Source organism: Amphiura filiformis, chromosome 17 (assembly GCF_039555335.1).
Source record: "Amphiura filiformis chromosome 17, Afil_fr2py, whole genome shotgun sequence".
Lineage (NCBI taxonomy): Eukaryota > Metazoa > Echinodermata > Ophiuroidea > Amphilepidida > Amphiuridae > Amphiura > Amphiura filiformis.
Window position 1 is genome coordinate 33582199 of NC_092644.1, and position 6000 is coordinate 33588198.

Genomic DNA, 6000 nt, shown 5'->3' on the forward strand with positions numbered 1-6000 from the left:
CAGGCCTGCCGGCCCTGCGGCCTTGATGTTTTTGATGATGTTGGGGACAACGGTCACACTAAATTTCTTGCATTGCAGGGCCTATTTATATTGGAACTCACTTGGAGTGTTAAGGTGTCGTATGGAGTCTGTGGCCTCAGGCCTGCTGGCCCTGCGGCCTTGATGTTTTTTGTTGTTGGTGGGGACAGTGATCACACTAGCTTTGTTGATTTGCGGGGCCCTTTTTATATTGGAACTCACTTGGAGTGTTTAGTTGTCGTATGGAGTCACCGGCCTCAGGCCTGCCGGCCCTGCGGCCTTGATGTTTTTTGATGATGGTAGGGACAGCGGTGACACTAGCTTTCTTGCCCTGCTGGGCCCTTTTATATTGGAACTCACTTGGAGTGTTTAGTTGTCGTATGGGAGTCACCGGCCTCAGGCCTGCCGGCCCTGCGGCCTTGATGTTTGTTGTTGATGGTGGGGACAGCGGTCACACTAGCTTTCTTGACTTGCAGGGCCCTTTTATATTGGAACTCACTTGGAGTGTTTAGTTGTCGTATGGGAGTCTCCGGTCTCCGGCCTGCTGGCCCTGCGGCCTTGATGTTTTTGTTGATGGTGGGGATAGCGATCACACTAGCTTTCTTGACTTGCGGGGCCCTTTTATATTGGAACTCACTTGGAGTGTTTAGTTGTCGTATGGGGAGTCACCGGCCTCAGGCCTGCCGGCCCTGCGGCCTTGATGTCTTTGCTGATGGTGGGGACAGTGGTCACACTAAGTTTCTTGCCCTGCGGGGCCCTTTTATATTGGAACTCACGTGGAGTGTTTAGTTGTCGTATGGGAGTCTCTGGCCTCAGCCCTCCCGGCCCTGCGGCCTTAATATTTTTGTTGATGGTGGGGACAGCGGTGACACTAGCTTTCTTGCTCTGCTGTGCCCTTTTATATTGGAACTCACTTGGAGTGTTTAGTTGTCGTATGGGAGTCACCGGCCTCAGGCCTGCCGGCCCTGCGGCCTTGATGTTTTTTGATGATGTTGGGGACAACGGTCACACTAAATTTCTTGCATTGCGGGGCCTATTTATATTGGAACTCACTTGGAGTGTTAAGGTGTCGTATGGAGTCTGTGGCCTCAGGGCCTGCTGGCCCTGCGGCCTTGATGTTTTTTGTTGTTGGTGGGGACAGTGATCACACTAGCTTTGTTGACCTGCAGGGCCCTTTATATTGGAACTCACTTGGAGTGTTTAGTTGTCGTATGGAGTCACCGGCCTCAGGCCTGCCGGCCCTGCGGCCTTGATGTTTTTTATGATGGTAGGGACAGCGGTGACACTAGCTTTCTTGCCCATGGTGGGCCCTTTTATATTGGAACTCACTTGGAGTGTTTAGTTGTCGTATGGAGTCACCGGCCTCAGGCCTGCCGGCCCTGCGGCCTTGATGTTTGTTGTTGATGGTGGGGACAGCGGTCACACTAGCTTTCTTGATTGCGGGGCCCTTTTATATTGGAACTCACTTGGAGTGTTTAGTTGTCGTATGGAGTCACCGGCCTCAGGCCTGCCGGCCCTGCGGCCTTGATGTTTTTGATGATGTTGGGGACAACGGTCACACTAAATTTCTTGCATTGCGGGGCCTATTTATATTGGAACTCACTTGGAGTGTTAAGGTGTCGTATGGGAGTCTGTGGCCTCGGGCCTGCTGGCCTTGCGGCCTTGATGTTTTTTGTTGTTGGTGGGGACAGTGATCACACTAGCTTTGTTGCCTTGCGGGGCCTTTTTATATTGGAACTCACTTGGAGTGTTTAGTTGTCGTATGGGAGTATCTGGCCACGGGCCTGCCGGTCCTGCGGCCTTGATGTTTTTTGATGATGGTAGGGACAGCGGTGACACTAGCTTTCTTGCCCATGCTGGGCCCTTTTATATTGGAACTCACTTGGAGTGTTTAGTTGTCGTATGGAGTCACCGGCCTCAGGCCTGCCGGCCCTGCGGCCTTGATGTTTGTTGTTGATGGTGGGGACAGCGGTCACACTAGCTTTCTTGCCCTGCGGGGCCCTTTTTATATTGGAACTCACTTGGGGTGTTTAGTTGTCGTATGGGATTGTACGGCCTCGGGCCTGCCGACCCTGCGGCCTTGATGTTTTTTGTTGATGATGGGGACAGCGGTCACACTAAGTTTCTTGCCCGGCGGGGGTCTTTTTGGAACTAACCTGGAGTGTTTAGTTGTCATATTAGAGTCTCCGGCCTCGAGCCTGTCGTCTCCGCGGGCTTGATGTTTTTGTTGATGATGGGGCAGCGGTCACACTAAGTTTCTTGCCCTGCGGGGCCCTTATTATATTGGAACTCACTTGGAGTGTTTAGTTGTCGTATGGGAGTCTCCGGCCTTGATCTTTATTCTTGATGGTGGGTACAGCGGTCAGACTAGCTTTCTTGCCCTGCGGGGCCCCTTTATATTTGAACTCACTTGGAGTGTTTACTTGTCGTATGGGAGTCTCCGGCCTTGGGCCTGCCGGTTCTGCGTCCTTGATGTTTTTGTTAATGATGGGGACAGCGGTCACACTAACTTTCTTGCCCTGCGGGGCCCATTTATATTGGAACTAACTTGGAGTGTTTAGATGTCATATTGGAGTCTCCGGCCTCTCCGGACTCTGGTGGGGACAGCAATCACACTAAGTTTCTTGCCCTGCGGGGCCCTTTTATATTGCAACTCACTTGGAGTGTTTAGTTGTCGTATGGGCGTCTCCGGCCTCAGGCCTGCCGGCCCTGTGGCATTGATCTTACACTAATTATCGCTAATAGCGCTAATATCGTTATTAGCACATCTTATGCTATTAGCGCTATTAGCACACCTTACGCTATTAGCGCTAATAGGGTACATTAAGCTAATGATTGCTATTAGCACTATTAATAGCGCTAATAGCGCCTACCATCCTGACAAAATTAAAAAGACCGTTATTAGCACACCTTACGCTATTAGCGCTAATAGCGCCTACCAACTCACGCTAATGAGTGCTATTAGCGCTATTAACGCTAATAGCGCCTACCATCTTGAGAAAGTGAGCGATTTTGCAAATGATATGTTAATAGCGCTAATACCGTTATTAGCCAACCTTACGCTATTAGTGCTAATAGCGCTATTAGCATACATTACGCTATTAGCGCTAATAGCGCACCTCACGCTAATGCGTGCTATTAGCGCTATTAGCGCTAATAGCGCCTACCATCCTGAGAAAGTAAGCGATTTTGCAAATGATACGTTAATAGCGCTAATACCGTTATTAGCACACCTTACGCTATTAGTGCTAATAGCGCTATTAGCATACCTTACGCTATTAGCGCTAATAGCGCACCTCACGCTAATGCGTGCTATTAGCGCTAATAGCGCTAATAGCGCATACCCTCCTGAGAAAAACAATTTTGCAAATGATACGTTAATAGCACTAATACCGTTATTAGCACACCTTACGCTATTAGTGCTAATAGCGCTATTAGCATACCTTACGCTATTAGCGCTAATAGCGCACATCACGCTAATGAGTGCTATTAGCGCTAATAGCGCTAATAGCGCCTACCATCCTGAGAAAGTAAGCGATTTTGCAAATGATATGTTAATAGCGCTAATACCGTTATTAGCAAACATTACGCTATTAGTGCTAATAGCGCTATTAGCATATCTTACGCTATTAGCACTAATAGCGCACCTCACGCTAATGAGTGCTATTGGCGCTAATAGCGCTAATAGCGCCTACCCTCCTGAGAAAAACAATTTTGCAAATGATACGTTAATAGCACTAATACCGTTATTAGCACACCTTACGCTATTAGTGCTAATAGCGCTATTAGCATACCTTACGCTATTAGCGCTAATAGCGCACATCACGCTAATGAGTGCTATTAGCGCTAATAGCGCTAATAGCGCCTACCATCCTGAGAAAGTAAGCGATTTTGCAAATGATATGTTAATAGCGCTAATACCGTTATTAGCAAACATTACGCTATTAGTGCTAATAGCGCTATTAGCATATCTTACGCTATTAGCACTAATAGCGCACCTCACGCTAATGAGTGCTATTGGCGCTAATAGCGCTAATAGCGCCTACCCTCCTGAGAAAACAATTTTGCAAATGATACGTTAATAGCACTAATACCGTTATTAGCACACCTTACGCTATTAGTGCTAATAGCGCTATTAGCATACCTTACGCTATTAGCGCTAATAGCGCACCTCGCGCTAATGAGTGCTATTAGCGCTAATAGCGCTAATAGCGCTAATAGCGCATACCATCCTGAGAAAGTAAACAATTTTGCAAATGATACGTTAATAGCGCTAATACCGTTATTAGCACACCTTACGCTATTAGTGCTAATAGAGCTATTAGCATACCTTACGCTATTAGCGCTAATAGCGCACCTCGCGCTAATGAGTGCTATTAGCGCTATTAGCGCTAATAGCGCATACCATCCTGAGAAAGTAAGCGATTTTGCAAATGATACGTTAATAGCGCTAATACCATTATTAGCCCATCTTACGCTATTAGTGCTAATAGCGCTATTAGCACACCTTACGCTATTAGCGCTAATAGCGCACCTCACGCTAATGAGTGCTATTAGAGCTAGTAGGCCTATCGCTAATAGCGCATACCATCCTGAGAAAGTAAAAATTTTGAAAATGATTCATTAATAGCGCTAATACCGTTATTAGCACACCCTACGCTATTATCGCTAATAGCACCTACCATCCTGAGAAAATTAACACTTTTGCAAATAATACGCTAATAATACGCTAATATGCGCTAATAGCGCTAATAGCAATAATAGCGGGGAAATAGCGCTTACGCGCTAATTCTGCTAAGAGCCAATCCCGCACCATGTACTGTTTTTGATAGGCCTATTGATGACGTCTCTAACTAATGCTGTTGTTGGTATTGATGAAGTAAATTATATAACAACAATAATATTGAAAAATCATTGAGCAAAATTGTAGCACGAGTCTGCTTGGTAATATACTGGTAGATTCTGAGTTTTCTTTACTTTGGGAGTAAGACAAAACTGATTGAAACAAAACTTGCATCCTAAGTAAAAGACAGCATTTGTTATGTTATTTATTTGAACACTTTTTTTCTTCTTTTTTACCGGCTGTTAGGTAGCCATCTTTATTTTATTTGAAAACTTTAAATTACTAAACCGAACAACCAAAAAAATAATAATGCCGATCAAGAAATAAGTAATTTATTGATCACATCACTCATTCGTGAGTTATTTGAGCTCTGGGAAAAAAATTAACGAAGACGTCACCCGGATTCGAACCGGGGATCTCCTGTTTACTAGACAGGAGCCACGGCACCAACTGTTAATCATACTTTCCACCTTTTATGTTAAATCAGGTGTACACAATATTTAAGACAATTTTTAACTTTGTTTGATAAATAAATGAACTAAAAAGAATTAACCGAGTATGCCAACTCTCTAAATAGATAAATAAATAAGTATGTAACTAAACAGTGGCGGAACCATGTGAACGAGGGGGAGGGGAAATCCCCTCCCATATAAGTTGCCTCCCTCTAAGTTGCCTCCCCAATCACCTTGACCCCGCCCCAGACAAAATTCTGAATTATGAATAATAATATTTGAGATAATAATTATGAGACAAAATGCAAAACTGAAGGCACCGCCCGGATTCGAACCAGGGATCTCCTGTTTACTAGACAGGCGCTTTAACCGCTGAGCCACGGCGCCAGCTGCTGCTTGTGTTCTCCACCTTTTATGTTTAGTCAAGTGTATAATGATATTGATGGAGTAGCTATCTACTGTTGATATTGGTGTTTATGAAGTATAGTTATCTACTACTGTTGGTATTGATGGAAGGTCATCTGTGTTAGGATACTGAATGATTAAAGTTTAAAAGTCTTGATCCAAACAGAGGTGGAGGTGACTTTCAGCTATTTATAGTCCTTCAAGGAGGACCACGCTCCATTTAGTACGATAGTCCACGCCGTCAGGCGTGGGTCCTTCTACATTCGACAAATCCTTCCCGGA

The 6000-nt window shown here is 45.4% G+C and overlaps 1 non-coding gene across 1 annotated transcript; it reads right to left on the bottom strand.

The window, feature by feature from the left end:
- Positions 1 to 5627: 5627 nt before the first annotated feature.
- On the bottom strand, positions 5628 to 5700 carry Trnat-agu (transfer RNA threonine (anticodon AGU)). The gene has a single exon. It is a non-coding gene; the product is annotated as a tRNA-Thr (tRNA).
- Positions 5701 to 6000: the final 300 nt, after the last annotated feature.